We start from the raw sequence: 26,299 nt of genomic DNA, 5'->3' as shown, positions 1-26,299 counted from the left end.
AGAATTAATAAATGTCAACATAAGTGTCAATAATATAGATGTCCCTATTTTAATTTTTCTTAAGATTTTCTTACAAAGAAAAACCTTCTACGTACAAGTAATTTACACTAGCATGAATTCCTAAATGTACAATTACGAAGCCCTTTTGGGAAAATAGCAAAATAAATCAATGTATCGCAGTTTTTATTTTGCTGTAAACGTTAAATAATTTTTTGGGGGATTACGCTATTTACCTCAATTTATCCTCTGCCGGTCCTCTCGGGTAATATTGACAGTACCCTTTCAACTTTACGCGGCTTAATTACGTTAACGAGAACCTTCGGTCATTGCAGCCATATAGATTAATAAATTTACGTAATTTTATATTTTTTTAACGTTGATCGCAGGCATTAAGTTTTAAGTTTTATTACATTGCAAGCTGTTTCCAATATGCAGATGGAATGTTTACGCGGGTTTAGGGTGATTAATTGATTATGTTTTGGCACCCAAATCCACATACAAGAGCCGTCATATCCACTAGGCTAACAGCCTAGTGGATATGACCTCTGCCTCCGATTCTGGAGGATGTGGGTTCGAATCCGGTCCGGGGCATGCACCTCCAACTTTTCAGTTGTGTGCATTTAAAAAAAAAATATCACGCCTGTCTGTCAATCCGCATTGAGTCATCGTGGCGGACTATTGGCCTAACCCCTCTCATTCTGAGAGGAGACTCGAGCTCAGCAGTGAGCAGAACATGGGTTGATAATGATGATGATGACCCACATACACAGACACACAAACACACAAACAGACACACGCACACGTATATTCATACATACAGATGTGATGTTGGCTATGGAAGGGTGAGGTCTTCTCACAGGCACCATCATACCTAAAAGAAGGTCTCAACAATGGTATTTATAAAAAACTTGTATATGTTTAAACAATAAAGATTTGTTATAGTATGTTTGACTTTTTAACGATCAATATCAAATGTTAATGATAATAATAACCGGCACCAACGGCTTAACACAGCAGCTTAGTTCAGTAAGCTAGAAATAGTTATTTGTTGTCCTAGGTAGCAAAATTGATTTTTATGGTGAGTCATTGTATGTTTGTTTCTTTACGAGTATATTATCTTACGTGGTGGAAAGCGACCTCGCGCTGGAAAGCGCAGTGATGGTCGACCCCCCACTAGGTGGACCGGGGATATCAAGCGGGTTGCAGGGAGTCGCTGGATGTTGGCTCGAGATTGTTGCGCTAGGAAGTCCAACACCACCACACATCACAAAAAAATACCTTATATATAATGGGTCTTTTTAGCCCCTTGTATAACAATCTACTATTGTACTTACATGGTACAAAGGAAAAACATGCCCTGAGGCAGTTTTGAAGCATTCAAAGCCACGAGATGTAAATAAATTTACATTAGAGATATAACAATATGTAGTTTCCATTCTGGCACCAATAGTTATTTCCTCCTACATAATGTAAATGATTTATAGATGAAACACTCAGGTACCTGGCAAAAGTTCCATTCAACACGGTCCTGTTCATTATATCTATTGTGAGGGGATTGTATTCGCCAATCCTATTACTGTACGACAAATATCTGCTGATTGAAATTCAATTTTGATGTACACTGAAGTTTGATTTAACATAGTTGTCTGACAAATTAAAGTTTTAATGATTTTGTAACATTAATTAATTTTTTTTTATTCTTTACAAGTTAGCCCTTGACTACAATCTCACCTGATGGTAAGTGATGATATAGTCTAAGATGGAAGCGGGCTTACTTGTTAGGAGGAGGATGAAAATCCACACTCCTTTCGGTTTCTACACGACATCGTACCGGAACGCTAAATCGTTTAGTGGTACGTCTTTGTCGGTAGGGTGGTAACTAGCCACGGCCAAAGCCTCCCACCAACCAGACCTGGACCAATTAAGAAAATCTCAATACCACGCATACCACAGCGCCACGGAGGCCGTCAAAATTAATAATATTCTTTCATCCTTTATATGTTATTAATTTAAAATAGTTGTAATTGTTTTATCTGTTTTAGACACAATTATTAATACTCTGAACAAAATTACATAACTTGATGGACAGGTAAAAGCCTCAATAACTCAACGGCAAAGGAGGTTAGACTCATTACCGAGCGGTGGTGATTCGATCCTCGCCCATTGGACTATTGTCGTCGTTGTCCTAAGTCGTTTGAGATTCGTTGGACGGGGATGGAACTATTGGGCACATTAAAAAAAATAATGATATGGTAAATGTTCATTAATTAAAAAAAGTTAGGTAGGGTAATAAAATCCTTGATAGCGCCACGGTTAAAGCAGATTAAAGATATTTACTGTGGTTAAAGGGACAAAATTATGTATATAATAGTCTATGGTGGTGGTATCTGATTTCTCGACTATTATAGTACTAATTAGTTCATAGGCTTTGTGTTTATAGTTGAAAGGGAAATAAAGGAAAGTATTTTGATAGTGATATTTTTAATTTTATAAATAAACCTACCAAGCCTTACACGAAATCAAAATCAGAGAACTACAATTCAGAGGGTTTGGATCGTGTTAACGTAAACGCGAATTTTTAAGGAATTGAAACAGCCTACTGGCACTATTGCACAACTGTTTCAAATCTATATAAATTTGCGTTTACGATAACGCGATAGTAACAAAATGAAATTATCGAAAACTCCCACTAGGCACACAGTTTTAACTATGACACTAAAATATTATTTCACTAAAAATAAAAGTTCACTTGCTAAATAAAGTAATTAATGGAATGACTGTCATTTAATTTATTTTAACATTTAAGACCCAGTGCGATGTGTACCAACAAAAAAAAACTCGTGTAGCAAAATAAATGTTGTTATATTGAACGGCGATAATTACAATTAAGCCAGCGACATCGTACTGGGAAAAATTGGCCGCCGTTATATTCATTAATATGGCATTATAAAGCGCTGGAATATTCGCCGAATGTATTTTTAATCAGTATTTAAACGTTTAACTGGGCGGCTTTTATAGCAATATTGAAAGAGATTATATTTCCCGGAATGTGCCATTATTGCTATTATATATCAGTGAGCGGTTAATGCCGCCTGTACGGGGCGCTGTTGCTACTGTATTGAAAATTTTACGTTGTAAAGTTACAATGTAAAGTGTAGGATATGAAAAGATTTTGAAATAGTTTGATTTTATGTAATTTTATGATACACTAGAGGACGCCCGCGAATTTAGTTTTTCACAAATCCCTCGCGATCCATGGATTTTTCCGGGATTAAAAGTAGCCTATGTGTTAATCCAGGCTATAATATATCTCAATACCAAATTTCAGCTAATTCGGTTCAGTAGTCGTGGCGTGAAAGAGTAACAAACATTCATATTATAAATTTTTTGCAAATCTCGAGAAACCATGAATTTTTCGGGATAAAAATTAGCCTATGTGTTAATCCAGAGTAATAGCTATTTCCTTTTCCAATTTTAGCCAAATCGCTTCAGTAGTAGCGGCGTTAAAGAGTAACAAACAAACATACATTCAAACATCCATGCAAACTTTCGCGTTTATAATATTAGTAGGATCTGCAATAAAGCTTATAGTAACTGCGGTGTTTTACGTTTTTTTATCGAATTGTGTATTTATTTTAAATTGAAAACTTAGCAGTATGTCTGTTTCTGATGACGCAAAGAAGAATATAAATATCAATAATTAAAAAGGCCTGGATTAAAGGTCTACTATTCGATGACAAGTCAGCGCCCAACTGTGATATCGTTTGATTTTAAGTTAGGGCTTGATCCCACTACGCCGGACCGGGAGATTGCCGGGTCAGTAAAACTGTCAGAAGGGCTAGTGCCTGACAATAAAGCCTTTTAATTGCGTCATAAAATGTATTAGGAATATGTATTGATTGCTGAAATAATACAACGCCCTTTCCAAATTTCAAAAACCTGAGTCACAGGTTTTGAGTCTCATATGGCTGTAATTTTAAGATTTTACCATACTGAGCAATACAAAATATAATCATAGCGCGAACTCTAGAATGCCTGAACGCTTTCTTTCTGTGCTTTCATTCATGTGAGTATGACATGGTTGGTTATAATTAAATAGATAATATATAAATATAATTAAATAAAATAAAACACTCACGTTCTTTAAAGTGTCTTCAACTTGTCGGCTTTGTTAAATCTGTAAAAAAAAAATTGATTTCAAAAAATATTCATAATCAAATAATATTTCTGATTACAAAAAAAGAAACGACATGATTATTTATTATATTCATCATGATATTAACCTATTTAATCACAACGTTGATTAAACTAATCGCAACCATATCCGTAGTATGTAACGAGCAATCTTGGCGACTTTGTCTACGTGGTAATGGTTTTTGAAGGGCAACTTTTCCACTATAATTTATCTTAATCGCATTTGTATATCTCTCTTGCGCTCTTTGTAACTGAATATACCGCCCTTTTTACACACTTTATATTAGCTTCACTTGTAACTATGTATGTAAGAAAATCTTAATTTGACCCACTTCCCGGTTTTCGATTAGGATGATTTTTACACACGCTCTCAGTTCTGACAATACACGACTACCTAAATAACGTCATTATAAATCCAATATGGCGGCCTCCCCAAGATGGCGGATTGTCTGTTTGAAATCCACCCCCATTGATTATCATATGGATATCAAATGAAAGGGTTTGCTGTCAGGAATACGAAAAAAATAGACACGTGACTTAAATCTAATATTTGTTATTTTTAGTGCGTGCTAAAAGCGTGTTTTTTAGTTTTTTAAACTATTTAAAGTTAATCTACTTTGTGTCCGTTTTGTGTCGTTTATGAAAGTACTGTAACGCTCAGTAAGACGGCCAAAAAGTAAGAAATCTTATATTTGTGTTTTTTAAATACTTTTCCTATGTTCCCATACACAAATGTCTCGCGGCGATCCTCATTATCGTGCACGCAAGGGAGCATTCAAGAAAAACAACATAATAGAAGGGGAAACTCCCTCCCTCTTTATAGCATTGAAGAAAATTAATTTGACGACTAGTATGACTGCAGGGAGGTTTCGATAGACATGTTGAATGAAATCAACCCTGCGGCCTTATTCCAGAGAAATGCAAAACCCAGCAATACGAGGGACAAAAACTCGTTTAATGCTTTCATTTACAATAGTTAGTTCCATATACAATAGTTAGTTAATATATTTTTTGGAGTCGCATTTATTTATATTGAATCTATATTTTAACAATTTTTTTAACCACTGACAAGTTTATTATTAATTATCTCATTTATTTATATAGAATCTATATTTTAACAATTTTTGTAGCCACTGGCAAGTTAGCTCTTGATTGCGATATCATCTGAGTAAGTAACGATGCGGTCTAAGATTTTAGCGTGTTAATCGAGTAAAATAGCAAAAAAATGTATTTGTATGGAGTACTAGCTCTGCTCTGCGATATTACTCACTCAGATCTCATGTCTGTAAGAATATTGAGATTAAATTAGCCTGTATTAGATACCTAATGTATCTCATGCAGAGGAATCTAAGCTTCTTTAGACACCTGGGCATCTTTAAGATGAGAGTGATTACTGAATAGGCACCTATCTAGGCAAGCATGTTTCACCTTAGACCAAATCTACACTTACTGTCAGGTGAGATCTTGGGCAAGCGCGTGCTTTTTCCTGGTGCCTGGTAGACTATTGGCCTAATCCCTCTTATTCTAAGAGGAGACTCGAGCTCAGCAGTGAGCCGAATATAGGTTGATAACGATGCATCGTGATTGTGGTAATTATTGACAAAGTTCTAATAGAAGCAGTGGTTTCAGCGGGAACTTCTTGGGAGTACACTTAATTGCTAGTTGTGTTTAAGTTTACTACATGTAGTTATAGTGATATACTCTATCTCGAATAATGCAAGGTTACGTAATTTTGTAGTTTTAGTATCGATAAGATCGATAACGTGTTATTTAGTATTTCGGTGTCTTTCAATATCTGATAACTGCTTTGTTTTGTTCTAGGCGATCTTATTTGTCATTTTAAATATATTTTAGCTTTTTTAAACAAAACAATAATTTGACATAACAACAATATTACCATCTATTGCTTGCAGGCTTGGAATTAACCCTATTTTCTAAAGCATTTAGAAAAATGCCCCAATTTTTTTAAGTTTCTTAAAGTATAATTTTACAGAGTATGCCTTTATCCATAACAGTGAGCCAAAATTCAATACAGTGTATGCCTTCATCCATAACAGTGAGGCAAAATTCGTTACAGAGTATGCCTTCATCCATGACAGTGAGGCAAAATTTGTTTAGAGGCACGAGTTACGTTAATTTGGAAAGTTTGTGGGCGCTGCCCTATTTTATAGTCCACTTTGTGGTCTATTTGATTATCGGCAATAATCGTTAAGATAGAGAGGGTAACTTAAGTTATTGCTGATACTGTTTATAGAGATCTAAACAAAAATAGTGTTATATAAACTTGAGCTTTTCGATTGTTACGGTTTCACGCTTAATATGTTCAGAATCTTTATGAATAAAGGAATTAAAAAGATACGGTGTTATTGTTCATCATCATCATCATCAACAACCAATATTCGGCTCACTTTTGAGCACGAGTCTCCTCCCAGAATGAGGCGTTATGCCTTAGTCCACCACGCTGGCCAAATGCTGATTGGTAGACTTCACACACGTAGAGAATTAAAAAAATCTCAGATGTGCAGGTTTCCATTTTTCCTTCACCGTTTTGAGGCACGTGATATTTAATTTCTTAAAATGCATATAACTGAAATGTTGGAGGTGCATGCCCCGGATTCGAACCTACACCGTCCGAAAAAGGCAGAGATCATATTAACTGGGCTATCATGGCTCTCAACGTTATTGTACACTTTTGAAATAATATAAATAAAGTATCTTTTGTAATAAGTTTGAGTGTCTTTCATTATCTGTTAACTGCTTTGCTTTGTTCTTGAGCTTCTAGGCGATCTTATTTGTAATTTTAAATATGTTTTAGCTTTTTTAAACACAACAATAATTTGACATAACAATAATTGCAGCTTAAAAAAATCAAAATCGGTTACTGAATGACGGAGTTTTATCTAAGAACATAAAAAAATGCGTCGAATGAAGAACCTCCTTTTTTGAAGTCCTTTAAAATGTTCTCAAACGATATCACGAGCTAGTGCTGAATAATGCATTAAATGTATGTTGCTGTAGTTTGCGGGGCTTGCACGGGAACTCTATTAAGGGACTTTGTAATACAGTCCGGGAGTTCGCAACGATTTCCATGCAATAAAATAATTAATGTCGAGTTAAGTTCGAGGTGAAATCGGAATAGTTCCGATAGCACCGCCGGGGCACCAGCATTGTCACAAGTTGCAAAACCGAATAATTCATGAGGCGCGAGAGGGCGTCTTTGGAGGTGTTACTCGGCGTTTTGTAACCGACAACCTTCCACACAAGTCCTTCACAAACACCATTCCATAACCCTTATTTTGTACGCTGTAAGGACTATTTTATAAAATAAAGTATGCCCAATGTCTGGTCGGTTGTAAACATCGACTCATTGTGCTATTATTATGCAAAGACGACCACCGATCGACGAAATGTTTTCTCGCGAATGCTAAACTACATTTCAGTTTGTTAAAAGGTTATTAGAATGTAGGTCTTGTAGTGCCCAAGGTTGGGTTGGGTGTGTTTTGGGAATTATTATAAACGTTTTCGCAACAGGTTGTCTTGTAGCACACAATAGCTTCATCTTGAAAGGCTTGCACTCAAGACGCTAAAACCTTTTCCATTTGAAAAACTATTTATCGCAGTTCGTACTGCTGTGGTTCTCAAGAGAGTGGTCCTAGGTTCACAGCTCGAGTCGACTTTGGATTTGTAATTTGTAAACTTTTTTTTATTCTTTACAGTTAGTCCTTGACTACAATCTCAAATCAATCTACAATCAAATCTACAATCTCTGTTAGGAGGAAGGATGAAAATCCAAACCACTTTCAGTTTTTACACGACATCGAACAGGAACGCTAAATCATTTGGCGGTACGTCTTTGCCGGTAGGATGGTAACTAGCCACGTTCGAAGCCCCCTACCAGCCAGAACTGGACCAATTAAGAAAACCTCAATCAGCACAGCCGGGGATCGAGCCCAGGACCTCCGTCTTTAAGCCACTGTGCCACAGAGGCTGTCAGAGGTGTGAGTAGAATAAACTTGAATCTCTTCCAAATAAGCCCGCTTCCATCATAGACTGTGTGTAAGATGGCAGTCAGTGACTAACTTGTCATTAAATGAAAAAAAACAGAGCAAACAACGAACCTGGAAAGTTTATTGTGACAATCGAATTGTAATTTTTAAAACGACTTTTTCTGAGTACCTACAGATTACTCTTACGAAGAGCTTACAAAAAATATGTTAATTCGATACTTGATCATAATGTATTCAAAAACGTTTAAGTACCTATTCATATCGTGGGTGGCATATTTTGTTTGATTAGAGATATTGTGATGAATGTACATAATATATGTTGATCATGTATTTATAGTTGTTTTTTATTCTCTTTATGTATCAAAATATTGTTATTGCTTATCTTAGGTATTATGTATTTTTGGAAGGGACGTCTGAGGAAACTCAGGAAGCACATTTTTATCAGTCCCACAGACTATTCTACCCTTCTGTTATTGAATAACGGGAATAGTGAATGCAAATTTGAAAACGTAACGTTAACGTATAAAAAATATTTTAATATTCTATTAAATAACATCTTTTTGAAAGAAGACGATTATAAGAAGTATAAATATGTTTACGTAAAGTTTTCCGAAAACCTAAAGTAGCCAATTGCAACATCACCTAACATCGGATGAGATAATTTTGTCTGATAATAATAATTTTTATTTGTTTACAAATTATAATTTGTTTGTCTTATCTTCTTGACGATTATAAGAAGTAGGCATAAATACGCCTTCGTAAAGTTTCCCGAAAACTTAAAGTAACCAATTGCAACATCATAACATCGACTGAGATCATTATCGGATAATAATAATTAATATCGTTGTATAAGATAATTTTGTTTGTCTTATCTTCTTCCATCGTTTCTAAAAGGTGTGGTTTCATAAGATCTAGATATTTAATTGTCATAACATCCGCCGATCAATGGTTATCGCTTGAGTGGTAAAGTATCAAGTTTACTAACTTACAGTAGGTATAATCAAATCTTTTATCTTTGAATGGTTGACCTATAAACTTAGTATATCATTAACGTTAATATAAGTGGATAAATATCATATCAGAAGTTTTGACAGCACTTATATTTATCTTATGATATCTTATCAATCTACGTAATAATAACTTTTGGTTTACATACTTAATTCTTAATGCAACCGCTTTCATTGAAGCAGGATATGGTTTTTAGTTACGAATGGTCAATAATGCAATCCAACTGTAGATAATAATCACTAACTTTGTCTTCAGTGGATTAATTTGCTTTAGTGCCGTCTAAAACAAACTATAATATGTTACAAAAACGAAAAAAAATTCAGTATTTCTACACTGAAGCACCGCGGTTGGTATAAATTCTATATCCCCACTTCTATACCTAATACGAGTAATATGAAATGGTAAAGTTTATGGTATTATAGAGGGATAATCTATGGATCTACTGAATCGGTTTTGTTTACTGTTTGATCAATAGAAAGCCTCGTTACTTGTGAGTCCTACAGGCTACATTTAATTCCCGTATTCTTATGGGAACGAAAACTACGCGGGTGTAACCGCGGGGCATCGGCTAGTAATAAATAATTGGAATAACTTCTATATACTTTGCAATAGAAATAAGCACGTTTGTGTTTGAATGATTTCTGAGATAGAAGGTCTAATAACTACTCAAAAAATAGTTACGCTTTTAGTGCTAAACTAAGAATTTAAAGTGATCAGCTGGCCTAGTATGTATCTCGGTGTACCATTCAATTAAAGAGTCACTACATCGTTTTTCATCGTATTTTCGTTTTAGTCATCATCTAACTCATCTAAAATAGTTATTTCAACTGTTTGAGTGGTACACCGAGTTACATAATAACCCTGCAGATCATTTTCATCAGTCATAATAAAATGTCACTCACCGATCCTGTTATAAACATAGATTTACATTATTTTACCACCACAATCAAATGGCATACGGTGTCGTAACTCAACACCACCACTATTATTTCTAATAAATTAAATTTACTACATGAATTTTCAATTATGTTGACCCAAATGAAACCCGTTAATTACTGCGAACTATTTGTTAATGTGGCATTGAGAATCCCATTAAGCATTTCTTAAGTTCCTCTCGTCTCGTAATTCAATTGTTACTTTTGTTACTACTTTATTGTTTTCATTACGAACCCAATTAATCTTGTTAATTTTAGTGTGTTAACAAGTTGCTGCAGGGTTGATTAAAAGTTAGCAGCTGAAGTACCAAGGTTCTGGAGTTTTGATCCCGCACTGAAAAGGTAATATTGGTCGAACCCTCATATGCATCGCACCGTCGACATGATCTGGTTGCAGGGTACTGTATGCAGGCGCATCGAGGCCTATCTATAATTAATAATTCTGTAGAGAGGTCAATTCTGTACATAAGATATATTTCCAAAATAACTTTTAGGGGGTGATTAGTAATCGATACTGATGCCAAAAATGCAATCAGTAATTTATTTGCCTATCTGTCTGTATGTTCGTTATAGAAACAAAAACTACTCGGCGGATTTTAATGAAAGGTACAATTATGAATGATATTTAAACGGGTACATACCACGATAAAACGACGAGATTTTTATTGTCGATATTTCGACCCAGTTGCATGGATCGTGGTCACGACGGGACTCAACGTGGTCCCGTGGTTTTATCGTGGTATGTACCCGTTTAAATATCATTCATAATGAACAACCACGAAATAAGTTTAAAATCATAAGGTACAATTATTCTTCATACTCCTGGGCAGGTCATTCATATAGTACTTTCATCATGCTACGATCATTAGGAGCAGAGAAGTGAAGGAAAATGTTGGGAAAACGGGAGAAGTTACTCCGTTTTTACAGCTATACTACTGTAAGGGCTGGATTAAAGAGGTTTAACTCGCGGACAAAGTCGCGCCACTAGTGTTAAATAAGTATGTATGTTCCTTCTTTGTGCAGCGGCTACTGAAGCAAATTGACTAAAATTTGGAATAGAAATAGATTTAACTCAGGATTAAGACAGACTATTTTTCATCCCGAAAAAATACATGGTTCCCACGGGATTTGTGAAAACTGAATTCCACGCGGATGAAGTCGCGGGCGTCCGCTAGTTATAAATAAACTTACAAAACAAAATAAACATAAATATAAGTGTAATAGAGTAGCATACAAAATCATAATAAAAAAAATGCAGAAGTAACTTGTAAGTTGAAAAATAGTTGACTTACGTATCAAAAGTACTTGTAAACTGAGCCTACTTGAAATAAATGAATTTAGAATTTAGAATTTTGCAGCTATTTGATCGAAGATAAAGAATCAAATTGTTGAATAGTCAGACTAGTAAGTAGGTATTATCAATATTCGGATTATGGATGGTTGTGGAGGCTACCTCCGTATTGTCACTAATAAATAATGAATTATTACGTACTAACATATAATTACATAGAATCATACCTAGCCAATTTAGGTAAAGCTTACGTCATATGTAGGTAAGTTATTACCTTTTTATTTGTAGTTTTTTGTATCACATCCGATAGCAATACAGATTGTTATCGTGGGTGATCGAGGATGGGTTGTTCGTGATAATTAATTATGAGAACCAAACAGTCTAAACACCCATGATGTAGTCATTATTTTTTAAAAGGTGACTCAATAAATCTAGAACCGCGATGCTTGGGTTCGGCTTTGTAAGCTGATCTAACTAAAGGAAGTTTTGACTTTGTGTTCGACTTCATATAGTATGTTTATTAATATTTTGACAAATTTACGCAACAAAGAAAATAAATGCTTAAACCTTTATTCACACGAGAGCTATTTACATACATTTGTTGTATTTTAACGCTTTTTTAACGTCCGTTAAATAAACTCTCGTGCGAATGAGGGCTTAGATTTCGATTTTCGACTTATAAAATATTATTGTGATACTTTGCATTTAAAATTTCATTAATAATATATACGTCTTCCTTTGAGATGCATTTATACGCAATTGAATTATTAACACGTACATATTTCAGTAATTAGTCATTTTAACTATGTGCGAGTTTAAATTACCTACATATATTCACTATTCATATAAGCAATGCCAACGTTTTGTCAATGTTTTTCTTTGTATTTTGCTTCTAACACTGTCAATGAAAAAAAAAAAACTTGTGAGAGCGGCGACATGTGCCGTGTAATTGGGCATTAAGTAGGTACAGTAAGATCATAATGATCACCAATATTTTTTTAGAGTTGTATTAAGTGTAAATAAAAGCACCCAAACAAGGTTAACTTTATATTTCACAAAGAATGGAAAAGTTACAATACTATAATAGTGCTATTGGCAAGTGGTGAAATTATTCCAAAACCACTTGATGTAAAATGGCGCCGTTAAGTTATTTCGTTGAAATAACTAAGAGTTATCGTAAAAACGAAAAATCATTTGCTCGTGTTTTGAATCGTACAACGACATACATATTTATCGAAGTTAATGATTAAGTGTACTTTACTTTTTTTTAAATATTAATTTGCTCTTTCTTCTTTGTTCATTTTTGAACAAAGAAGTCTTTCTTTATTTGTTTAATTTTTTGTGCTAATTGTAGTTTATATTGTTTTATAGTGTGTTTTTTTCTACTTATTATATCCTAAGTTGACGGCCGCGTGGCGCAGTGGGTAGTGACCCTGCTTTCTGCATCCATGGCCGTGGGTTCGATTCCCACAACTGGAAAATATTTGTGTGATGAACATGGGTGTTTTCCAGTGTCTGTGTGTATTTATATATTATATAAATATAAATATTTATATGTAGTATATAATTGTATATTAATATTATAATATCAACTATCTTAGCGCCCATAATACAAGCTACTCTGTATGCTTACTTTGGGGCTAGATAGTGATGTGTATTGTTTAAGTATATTTATTTATTTATATTTATTTATTTATTATTAAGTATTTCTGTGTCTATAATACAAGCCAGTTATTGATGTTTATGTTTTAAATCTGTATTTCCTGTATATCTATTTTATATCATATTATGTATATTATTTTGTGTGCATAAATGTTGTTGGCCTGTTTAAATAAATAAATAAATATTTTTCCGGCTGATTTTAAGAGGAAAATCGTTTTATTTTTAATTACAAACCTATATAATTCAAAGTAGTGATACTGAAAGTGATACCAGTGACAGATTATATTATAATTAAAAACGCAGGCCAATTATCACCCATATTCGGCTCACTGTTGAGCAAGAGTATCCTCTCAGAATGAGAGGGGTTAGGTCTAGTCCTGTCGCTGGCCCAATGCGGATTGGCAAACTTCACATACGTAGGGAATTAAGAAAATTCTCAGGTATGCAGGTTCCCTCACGATGTTTTGTCCTTTAAGACGCGTGATATATAATTTCTTAAATTTTTTGGATGATATTATAAATGGATGCCATAGTGGTAATAACTATAATATGTAGTCTATTGCAAAGAACAGTATTATTAAAAAATAAATTAAAATCATCATTTATTTATCTTATCTGGTTTTATTAATATGAAGTTGTTACGCCTCTGTAACTCATAAGTAATTCGAATGGCGTGAATATAACGTGTGAATTTATGCATCAGTAATTAAATACACCACATTTTATCACCGATATCGTTTATTCTGTTTAGAATTAAACGGATTCTCATGTAAATTGTGTTGCACCGCCATTAATTACCAGTGGACACGAGATACCTAAATTGAATGTTGTAAAAATGTAATTTATGAGTGTAAAGTAAAAAAACAACTGTCCAGCCAATACTGTTTGTTACGTTTTAATGGAAAGAAGGATTATTATTTATAAATATGGCTCATGAGCTTTATTTGTAGGTAAACGGTTCATAGTTCATAGTGTGAAAAACAAAACAGTTAAGTTATGACTTCATCATCAGAAATTGTATAAAACATAGGCTACTATTGAGGTTTTCATTTTATTAACAAAAGATTTATTTCTATGAAATACCTTTTGTGTCTGTTCTCACGACACGTTGTCTAAAGGTATACTATATACAAAAAATATAGTAAAGTAGGGTAATACACCGAAACTAGTAGTGCCGAGGCGACACGTCGCCTGCTGAGACACTGTCTGCAGTCGACTGAGAACTCGTTACCTATAATTTATCAGAAGGGACATGAAGCTTAGACCACGCTACTTCAACGCGGATAGGCGGGTGCGATCTCTAAATTTGCATGAATAGTTTTTATAGAAAGCAAGCTAAAATGTGCCTATTTTATAGCTCTATCGGCAAATAATTCCAAATGTGCAATAGGCTGAATTTACAATTATTAAAGTGTAACCATAAAGGGTACTAAAGCATTTAATAAGTTTGGTAGTGTGTTTTAACATAATTGGAAAGACCCGGAAAATGATGAGAGAGATAATAAACTTCAGAGACCAGGTGAATAATGAGAAAGATTATCAAGCGATAAGTTGGTATAAATCATTATTGATATTTATAGACTTTGTCGACAGAAAATTTGGGTAACCTTCCCTCACCCTCCCTGTCAGATGTCACGAATTTTTCATCCATAAAATAGGGGACATTGGCAAATTGAAATTTATGATGCTATTGGCCAACCATCTGCTTAGTATTAATTTATATCTGTTAGGTGTTTTCTGATTGAAATGTTATTTTAAAACAATTGAACAATTTATTTGTATACTTAAACAACTTTGTTAAAAACCTGTTAGAGTTTGGCTAATGAAAGTAGACTGAAATCGTCCGCCAAATTAAATAAAAATCATTTAAGAAAATTAAAAAAACATGCGTTTTCATAATTTGTTTAAATAATTTTTTTTTGTTTGTGAATACATTACTACTTAAACTATATTAATATATAAACTCAGTTATTTCAATATTTGCACTGTAATTTTCAGAATTTACTACGATATTTTTCAAATTTGAGATTTCGTAGATTCCGGAGTCTTCAAATTTGCGATTACCTACATAGAAAATACCGGTCAAATTCAGAACCTCCTTCTTTTTGAAGTCGGTAAAAATACGTTACAGAACGCGAAATGTTTCAGAATACACTTAATTCTTCAAAGTTCGATCTGCTTCCAACGAATTATTGAATTACTAGTTGACGTCGCGCGGTTACACTCACGTGGTTCCCGTTCTCTGATAAATTCTCTAATACATAGACTACAGCCTTCCTCGATGAATGGGCTATCTAACACAGAAAGAATTTTTAAAATCGGACCAGTAGTTCCTGAGATTAGCGCGTTCAATCAAACAAACAAACCAACTTTCCGCTTTATAATATTTGTATAGATATATTCTGCAGTTCATAAGTTGAGTATGTTTAAGTACGCTAAGAATCATAGCACTTGATTTCTAATTACACAGCTAAAATAATTAGTTGAAAGTAAACATAATACAGTGATCAGTGATAGCCTAGTGGATATGACCTCTGCCTCCGATTCCGGAGGGTGTGGGTTCGAATCCGGTCCCGGGCATGCACCTCCAACTTTTCAGTTGTGTGCATTTTAAGAAATTAAATATCACGTGTCTCAATCGGTGAAGGAAAACATCGTGAGGAAACCTGCATACCAGAGAATTATCTACATTCTCTGCGTGTGTGAAGTCTGCCAATCCGCATTGGGCCAGCGTGGTGGACTATTGGCCTAACCCCTCTCATTCTGAGAGGAGACTCGAGCTCAGCAGTGAGCCGAATATGGGTTGATGACGGTAAACATAATACGAAATATTTATTACGGAACCGCCTCTTTCTAAGCTAAAGGTCTTTTATGTAGTGCCATTAATTACCTATATAATCGTTATTGGGAACTAAATGGTCGTCTACGCCTTTCTATTCATTCTCAAACGTCATAATAGCTTTTAGTATGTAGTAAGTGACAAAGCCATTAAGAAATAAATATAAAGACAGTTACGAAATAGCAAGCTTATAAGGCCAAATTCTACTAATGTATATTTACTATTTTGGAGCCGTGATAGCCCAGTGGATATGACCTCTGCCTCTGAATCTAAAAGGCGTAGACTCGATTCCGGCCCGGGGCATGCATCTCCAACTTTTCAGTTAAGTGAATTTAAAAAAAAAAATCACGTGTCTCAAACGGTGAAGGAAAAACATCGTGAGGTGAGTGAACCTGCATACCTGAGAATTTTCTTAGTTCTTTACGAGTGTGAAGTCTACCAATTCGCATTGGGCCAGCGTGGTGGACTATTTGGTCTAACCTCTTTCATTATACAGCCGTATAATGTATATTGATATGTATATGGATGTGGGGATGGGATGGATGTGTATATGTATATGGATTGATTATATTGATGTGTATATGGATGTGGGTATGGGATGGATGTGTATATGTATATGGATTGATTATGATGATAATATATTATGCTTGTGATTGAGTAACAAACATTCATACATACACGTACTGTCATTAATAGTTAATTTTCTTTTCCAGTACAATTGCTGCCTACGTTTTCTTGTGTGAATAATAGTAACGAAAAATATAGAACCAGTAGTAAAATAGTCTATAAGCATTAGGGTGCGCAGGTAGGCGCGCTGCACATTCCTATCTTTTTTGACTTTTATGACCGGACGACTCAGATGATAATGCGCATACTATAGTTGGGTGAGGATCAGACCTTAGCCATTTGAATTTGGGTCCTATCTTTGACTAACTATCTTTGACTCAGACCAAAATAGTGAATAGGCCAACAGCTGCGGTGAAAATATTAAGGTTTGTTTGTTAGCCATGAGCTTTATTTTATTTGTTTTGAACTGAAAAGTAAATCCAAATAATCCCTAATTTAATAATTGTTAATGTATACTAAACCATTTAATAAATCATTCAAGTTAGTATCACATTAGACACTAAATCGTGATAGAACAATTAAACCTATGTTTAAGTATACGTAATTTACATAAATTATCTTTCGATAATAATGTGATTGTTGAATTCCAAATGGGTTGAATAATACCTACCACATAGCAGAACCTTCACCTAGCCAGCTATCAAGGTTATGGCACAGGTCATGCGTTAACATGGACCTGTTTATACCGTGAAGGTTCCATGGACCTTTCTGCCATAACGGCTATATTATAAGTGAGTGCACTTTTTACTGTAACGAATAAGTTGATAAAAACATTTTTTAAGTTAATTAATCATTGCTATTAGTTAGTAATAATAGGCTACTCGCCTGCTGTATAAAATAAGAAGATTTTTTGCAGTTAGATGCCTAGAAACTCTAATCACATTTTTTTGTATTATTATCACGTCACCGCAAACGCCAATCATAAACTGTGACGTCATTCGCTACAAGGCATCAGTTTGTGATTGGCGCTTGCGGTGACGTGATATATCACATCACTGCAAACGCCAATGACGCTGTTATCTCTATGAATGACGTCACTTGCTAATGTGTTGTGTTTCGGCGGCATAAATTTTTTCATTTATAATTAATTTTTTATAAATTTTTTACTGGTTATTATTGACGGGACAAAATAAAATATAGCTTGTAATACTTCCATAATTCAGTTTAAGCACTGTTTACAAAAGAGGCAAGTAGCCTATTATCGACGACAACTGCCTTGGATTGGATGCTTAGTGCATCCCGAGTGTTTGCCTGGAAGAGCAAGCTGAGCCGTCTATCACGGTTATTAACACGTGATAGTAATTGTTAAAGAGTTACATTATCAACCCTTAGTCCGCCAACCCGCATTGTAACAGCGCGGTGGGTCTAAGTTCCGTATTTGCCCTCTCTTCTAAGGACGGAGACCTGACCCTGTAAATACCCGTAAAACAGTGAAAGGTTAGTGACCCTGCTTAGTGCATCCAAGGCAGTGACCTTTCAAGTCACTTCAACAAAAAACGAAAATTCACTGCCATTTGATGAAAAATGGCGCTATTATGTAAAATCATTCGTTAAAAAGCCCATGCTAGAAGATCGCGAAAGCAAATATCAAATTGATTTAATTAATGGATCATCATTAATGGATTTTTAACCGACTTCAAAAAGGAGGAGGTTCTCAATTCGGTCGGTATTTTTTTTTTTTTATAATATGTTCTACCTGCTGATCAGTATGAAGGCGGTGCTTAGTCGGTGTTGTCTTAATTTAAGCCATTTCTGACAGGACCACATGAAACAACACTGTCTACAAAATCTAAATCTATAAGATATTCTCACATGGCTTGAATTAATACATCACCGGCTCAGCACCGCCTTCATACTGATCAGCAGGTAGAACATATTATGATGTTATTTTTCGCTTTTTAGTTTAGTGGGTACATTTTTAGGTTTTGAAGTCGGTTGTATTTTTTTTATTAAAATTTTTATTATTAATACATACGTGAAGGTATACTTCCCAAAATAAAATAAAAACACAATTTTATTTCACGTAGGCCCACTTATCAAGTGCTTCTGATACATAAAGTTAGTGTATCTGTAGAGACTCAATGATCGGAAAGCAGGAAGTTGGTATGCCATTTGTTTATGTAATGGCACTGAATGTAGGACAGTTTATTAAAATGTTATTGGTCAGCGCCACAACAAAATGCTAGCAATGTCACGGTCACTACCGAATGAGCTTATCTTATCTCGCATGTATCTAACTGACACGTGTTGTTATTCAGGGTTAAAGTCTCAATACGACGTAGACACCTTGCTATTGTCTGTCGTTTTGCCTGTGGGGTAACAAGGCGAAATGTAAGGTACCTCCTAACACTTTGCCTTGTTACCTGTATTGTTACTTGTATTGAGACATTTCCCCTGAATACACTCCACGTACTCCACGATATGTCTATTTGACTCGTCAAATAGACATATCGTGGAGTACCACGATGCATGATTAAGAAGGCAATGTCTAATACTTTAAATACCTAAGTTACGGATATAGTTTTATGATATGCAGACAAAACCTTTAGATTTATTTGAAGGTTGTTTATTTTTAGTCGACTTCCAAAAAGGAGGAGGCTCTATGTTTGGATGTACCTATGTTAACTGATATTAATATTTACAACTACCAATACCTCGCAATTTCTCCCAAGTAGGTACCTACCTCCATATTTTGATAATATTGGGATATATTTTCTTCTAGAGTTATGGTTATTATCAGACCTTATGTACGCGCATATTATAGTATTTAGATGTGTGCATTTCCTAGAAGAAATCTACTTAAAATAGTTACAAATATGGTATTTGCATAAGCACAGTGGACTACTTGATCTCTTTAATGAAAGTTTGTTTAATTTATTAGAGTTTGACTGTAAGCACTGTTTTAATTTAGAGTTCATTTATTACTAGCGGACACCCGCGACTTCGTCCACGTGAAACTCGATGTAAACTTTAAACTACCCCTACCCTACCCCTTCTCTACCCTACCCTACCCCTTAGATTTTTAATTTTTTTCTGTCATAAGAATCTTCTTCTGACAATAACAAACACATAAAAAAAAAATAGTGAAATCGTTCCAGCCGTTCACGCGTGATGGCGTGACAAAGGGATATATGGATAAACTTTTACGTATATATATTTAGTGTTTAATTAAAAGAATTTATTATTTAGTTATATAACGTTTTATTTCGTAAACCCCAAAGTGCCCTGAATTATGCAACTAAATGGAATGCCCGTTAGTTAGTTCCGTTTTCAATTTATATGCATGGTCTTGTATGTTTCAGAGTGCTTACATTGGTTTACGACTATTTTATCTGTTACTATTCCGTACTAATCAATTGGCTATGTTGTTGGCTAAATTAGATCAGATTGATAAGGTTTGTTGGGCTGTACCTACCTGTCTAAAAACTAGAAACCTTTCAAATGAAAAGGGCCATGAATATTAAGCAGACCTTGAATAAATGTTTAATATACACTTTGAATTTTATCGGGAAATTAATTTATGAAAGGAAACTTGAAAACTTGGATTACTTTCAAAGAACAATTAGCAGATAAGTAAGTTATAATTGACTTTAATAATAATTGACAAACCAACAAGATAGTCCACCAAAACTCGCATAACATGCAATGAACCTGACCTCTAAAGTACCGCTCTGTGCCTGTCAACTTAGGCAAAGGTATTAAGTCTGATGCACTTGTAATTACACCGGCAAAGCTTTATAGATAAAATACAGCTTTGGACATACAATAAGCATAATGGCAGTAAATCCGAGGTCTAACTTTGTTAGACTAGCTCTACATATTACAACTTATTATTACTTTTTTCATGAAACTATTGTTGCTAGCTGCTAATGCCACGCGGTTTCACTCTCGTGGTTTCCGTTCCCGTAAGAATACGGGAATAATATATAGCTTATTGCCTTCCTCGATAAATGGGCTATCTAACACTGAAATAATTTTTCAAATCAGACCAGTAGTTCCTGAGATTAGCGCGTTCAAGCAAACAAACAAACTCTACAGCTTTATAATATTAGTATATACCAAGATGATACTATAATTGTTACTGGTCTCATATAATATCTTATAGTTAAAGTGGTAGGTGTATAAATGACTTATAATGGTATCCCTTGGGTCATTGACAATGAACTCAAAACGTCCAGTGATGAATTTGGCTCTCGATTAATGTCGATCTATTGTCCAATATTCATAACAAGTCGCTTTATTGTCTCGATTTGATCGATCCACGAAGAGCTATTGTTAAATACCAGAGCTTTGAAGGTGAAAAGAAAACAAACGCTGTATTGAAACTCAAGGTGATACTGTGACATTTATACAAATATTATCTGTGATGCTGAGCAATGAAATGTCTGTAGTTATCAAAGCAAAGATCATTATCTTACAATACAGCAAATCAATACGTTTTTGCTTCGGCTGGAGCGTTTCAAAGGAGGATATATTCCCACAGTTCTTCATGCTGTAGGTCGTTTCTTCTTAAAGTATGACGGATCGTTACGAATATTTGACCTTCGCTAAATTGCGCCTTTGAAATATCTAAGGGCTATAGACGATTTTGTTACGATTCTATCTATAGAAATATCTATATTTGACTTGCAAATGTTCTCGTGTTTTGTACAATTTTGTTTCTTAAAATAAAAAATTTATCATTTTGAAGTTTATATAAATTCTATAATTATTTACGAGTATGCTTTCATAACAATAGGTAGTTATTTAGTGGATCAGTGGTGAAAAGGATGAAACTCCAATTTCATATTGCACTGTTGGGTCGATAATTGCTGTTTAAAAATTATTGTATACCAATTCAGAAGAAGTTGACCTAAGTGTGTTCGTATATATAATAATAATATGCTCCTGATCGACTTTTCGGTCACGGCGGCTAATCTCATGGTGAGAATAACTATGTACGTAGGAGATATTATAGTGCACAAGTGTGTGCGCAAGCACAGGTGCACTCTCTCTTCCCTCACTCTCGAAATCCGATGGGACGGCAGACCGACACGACCGGTGAGAGATCAGACGCAGGACCGACGGCTTTACGTGCTCTTCAAGGGGGTGTACTAACACCGCCATCTTTCTAACTCCAGGCTGCTATTAAGATTTTCCTTGTAAGAAAAATCCCAATAACCTATTGGTTTTTTTTGTTGGCCTGACCCGGTCGAACCCTGGACCTTATTGTCCGTAGCTGAACCAGCTAACCACGGGACCAATGAGGCAGTTAACGTATATATAACGCAGTTTCAACAGACAAATTTCAAAGACATCCAAAAACCACTACAGTCAAAAGCAAGAAAATTGCAGCAATTTTTAAATGGAACTAGCCCTAAGAACAATGCTAGTAGGTAGTATAACAATGAGCAACCACCACTTAAAAATGTCAATCATATTTTATTGACGCCTTAGTTGTTAGTGTCACGACTCCGTGAAAAATGAATACAACTATTTTTGGAACCGAATTATGACTTGGAGGTTACTCCTAAAATGGGGATCGTGAAAAATTGCATGCCTTAAAGGGATTTCATTGCAGGCTTTAATGTTGAAATGCCTTTGGGAGAATTAGTTCATTTTTACGGCACATGTTTTTTGAGTTGATTTATAATAGAGATATAAAAATAAGTCTGACTTATAAGTTTTCATTAACTTAAATCTATTACAGGCATTTATTTTAGTAATAAAGGCTTGTAGGTACTACTCCAGCCGTGATAGCCCAGTGGATATGACCTCTGCCTCCGATTCCGGATGGTGTGGGTTCGAATCCGGTCCGGGGCATGCAACTTTTTAGTTGTGTGCATTTTAAGAAATTAAATATCACGTGTCTCAATCGGTTAAGGAAAACATCGTGAGGAAACCTGCATACCAGAGAATTTTCTTAATTCTCTGCGTGTGTGAAGTCTGCCAATCCGCATTGGGCCAGCGTGGTGGACTATTGGCCTAATCCCTCTCATTCTGAGAGGAGACTCGAGCTTAGCAGTGAGCCGAATATGGGTTGATGACGACAACGACGAGGTACTACTCTGTAACGATGTTACACCTTATTAGAAAAAGACATGAAATCGAAACTCGTACAAGCGAGTGTAAACGCATCGTTACAGAATAGCCCTGTTATTGCTTATTCCGCCAACAAAAAATGACGTCAAGAACTTTGCAGAAGCAACACTAGTCTTTTTGGTATTCTGGGATTATTACAAACTACGAATAAGTTTAGTTATAACTTATCAAAAGATAGTAAGTATAGTTAAAGATCGCTACTAAGCGATAAGGCCGCCTTTTGTATTCTACTTTTTCTTGTGTTTCTGTTTTGCTTGTTTTCTTTTATTTTTGTGGTGTATAAATAAAGAGTATTAAATAAAAATTAAAAAAATCAAAAATACTCCTAGTTTATGAGAAATTGTTCGACCGTGAAACTAAATCAACATGAAAATTATTGTTTTAAATCATTGTATTTAACTTTTGACAGCCTAACCTTAACCATAAATTAAGAATATGCTGGTTATTATATCCTTAATATAGTATCCGGTTCATATTAGCGATTGTGCAGTTAAGCACACTATAACGTAAAATAATATCATGTTTATATAAAAACTATTGTCTCAATAGCTTAAAGGTTAAATTAAATTAAATAGATGGACTGAAATGCCGAAGATCTCAGGTTCAATTCCCGACAGTAACGTTGCCTTAGCAACTAAGTACTGCGTAGTTTTTTCTCAGTTGGAGAGTAGATAGGAAATACTAGTTGTGTAAAAACATAGCAAATACTGCAATTATGTTTTTTAAGATGGGTTTAAAGAATTCACAAAGATTTTCTAATTATACAATATTATAATTTTAAAACAATAATACTGGATGCACTCATTTATTTAGGTAAACATTTATTTTTATTTTTATGTTAATATAAAAAATAACTACTTATGTAAAACAATCACCGTTGAAAATTATAAAAATCCTGGCAGGATTCTCAATGCTCAAGCATAGGATTTTGATACTATATAATTTGATGTTAGTTTTTGCTTAAACTTTTAATATTTTAATATAAAACGTAGAAACAAAGCCATTATGGTAAGCTCTAGTTTGCTTAAACTAAATTCTATTTTCAAATATGTTCTAAACTAAATTCTATTTTCAAATATGAAATATGTTAAATTCTATTTTGAAATATGTGTCAAGGCTGAAAACTTATTAACAGCTACCTACACGGCTCATTGTATTTTCTGGTAATTAAAGTTCCAAATTACACGTTCAGTGTTCGATCATAATAATTGTATATCAATGTCAATACATGCAAATTAAGTTTATAATTGGACCAGATTTAGCATTGTATTATTGTTAAGCGCGATCTATCGATCAAAAAGCTCGAACAATGTGCAGTTATCGACTAACAATTAGGGCTGTACCTATGCATATTTTACTTACTTATTCTTCACAGTCCAAGATTAGCTAGGTACTTACGTTACATGTGAAATAAAAAAATAATATCCTTTTACATTTAAACGTAATCTATACTAATATTATAAAGCTGAAGAGTTTGTTTGTTTGTTTGAACGCGCTAATCTCAGGAACTACTGGTCCGATTTGAAAAATTCTTTCAGTGTTAGATAGCCCATTTATCGAGGAAGGCTATAGGCTATAAATTATCCCCATATTCTTACAGGAACGGGACCACGCGGGTGAAACCTCGCGGCATCAGCTAGTTCAATACAAAACTATGTTACGTCAATATACTAACCAAACACGCGATGACGGGTGACTTAATACACTTAGATATTTTGTAGTTATACCTGAAAGCAAATAAAGAAACGGTTAATAAAGTAATCGAATTTAAAAAGACAAAAAGGCAAAGAAAATAAAACTGTCACAGACTTCTAAAAAGTAATTGACAATATTCCAAAGCATATAATATAATTGTATCAGTAACAAATATTGCAAAACGGAAGGCGTACAATAAAAATTGCAAATCGTTCAAATTAAAATTATTATTTCAAAATATCGAGAAAGTGTATTGCAGTTCAGCCCTATTGCAAACTATCGATCAAGAAGCCCGAACAATATATAGTCGTTGAGTATCAATTATAAGCGAAATGCTAAGTTATGTAATTCGAGACCTTGAGACTTGACCGTAGTCGTGAGACGTTGACCAGGTGTGGTCCAAGTACAAGAGAGGGCGTTGTGAAACGAGTTTATTTACCATTCACCGAATTCCCTTCACCGCCGGGCTATGAAGGACACGGTCCTGTCATCCTGTCAATATATTGTGCTCAAAAAGTAAGTATAACTTGATACTATTTAAAAGGACATACGAATTTTTTGTATTCAGTCACGATCTATCGAGCGAGAATTTGTTATTAAAATTTTATAGTACAATCTGTAAGTACAAACCCTATACGTACATAGCATATTGTCCGACTCCGAAAAAATCATGTACTCGCTAGATTGGTGGCTATTACTTCGCACAATAAAGTGTTATTGACATCCAAGAAATAAAAGTACAATAAATACTTCTTAGTAACACAGGAAGTATTTTTACTAAAATATTCTCTGTTAGAGACTTAGCATTCGTTCTTTTTTTACTGTGCAACAAAAAAATTAGTACTAACAACTTGTAAAATAATTAATTAGGTACGATATAGGAATATATTTAATTTAAAGGTAATATTTATTCTAGCAATTTGAAAAAGTTCTTGAATCTTTGTAATAACACAAGTTCTTGAACTTTCGTAAAAACACTTCAGAAAAAAAAATCTCATTGTAAAAAGTTAAAAAAAAAGAAACGCTCTCGCTTCTATTTGGACTGTGTGTGTACTTTACAAGCGTGATAGTAGTCGTTTTGAGTCACAACTTAGGAACATATTTTATGCCCACGATAAAGTGATTGATACGACCGGCTGAAAATGTCATGAAGGGTGTCTAATGGACAATATCCATAAGGCTGAAAGACCAACGATGTGCGAAAGTGATGGATGATTAATTAATCTAAATGACATGTCTATCTATAGGATATAGATTCTCGTTGGTCTAGTGGTTAGTTTATGTGGCTCCGAATCACGAGTTCCAGGTTCGAGCCTTGCGTCGGGCAATAAAATAATGTCATGGTTAAATTCTTTACCACCACCATCAGAAGTTAGCCCTTGACTGCAATCTCACCTGATGTTAAGTGACGATGCTGTGTAAGATGAAAGCGTGCAAGATTATTGTACGGTTTCTACGTGGTATCGTACCTGAACGCTAAATTACTTGGCGTTATACCTTTGCCGGTTAGATGGTAACTAGCCACCATATCAGACCTGAGCCAATTTAGAAAAAATAAGTTCTTAATCTGACCAAGCTGGAAATCGAACCTAGTACCTCTCTGTTGAATGCCACAGCACTGCCTATTATGCCAGAGAGGTCGTCAAAAATAAATTACTGCAATAATTAGCTTCTCAACTCCATGTAGAACATCTTTACTGACATTTTTCGAAGATTTAAAAGCTCAAAATATAGCATAGCTCAGATATATATAGCTCAGAATAGCTATAGATATTACTTGTGATATGGTTATGTAGCCTTGTGACACGTCGATTTTTTTTTAACCCGACTGCGTCAGAAGGAGGGTAATGTTTTTGTAATCGAAAACGCTTCTAAAATTAACAAATGGTACGGGTCCGGACTTATCGTTCGGATCTGTCATTCCCCTATATTTTTTTTAGTTTACGAAGCGTTAACGTTT

General features: G+C 34.6%; 1 protein-coding gene across 5 annotated transcripts in view; it reads right to left on the bottom strand.

Annotated features, from left to right (window-relative positions):
- The window catches only part of LOC112046018 (uncharacterized), a 206,347-nt gene that overhangs the window by 95,771 nt on the left and 84,277 nt on the right, over positions 1–26,299 (bottom strand). For 3 of the 5 annotated variants that reach the window (XM_052882269.1, XM_052882273.1, XM_052882271.1), the window contains one exon: positions 4,139–4,177. The exons of 1 other annotated variant lie outside the window; for it this stretch is intronic. The gene's annotated coding sequence lies outside the window, so the exon portion shown is untranslated. Of the gene's footprint in view, positions 1–4,138; positions 4,178–24,319; positions 24,372–26,299 lie in introns of all 5 variants that reach the window. One more of the 5 variants, XM_052882270.1, reaches the window with a different exon arrangement.

The sequence above is a fragment of the Bicyclus anynana genome, chromosome 6 (genome assembly GCF_947172395.1).
Source record: "Bicyclus anynana chromosome 6, ilBicAnyn1.1, whole genome shotgun sequence".
NCBI lineage: Eukaryota > Metazoa > Arthropoda > Insecta > Lepidoptera > Nymphalidae > Bicyclus > Bicyclus anynana.
This window is presented reverse-complemented; position numbering and strand designations above follow the sequence as displayed.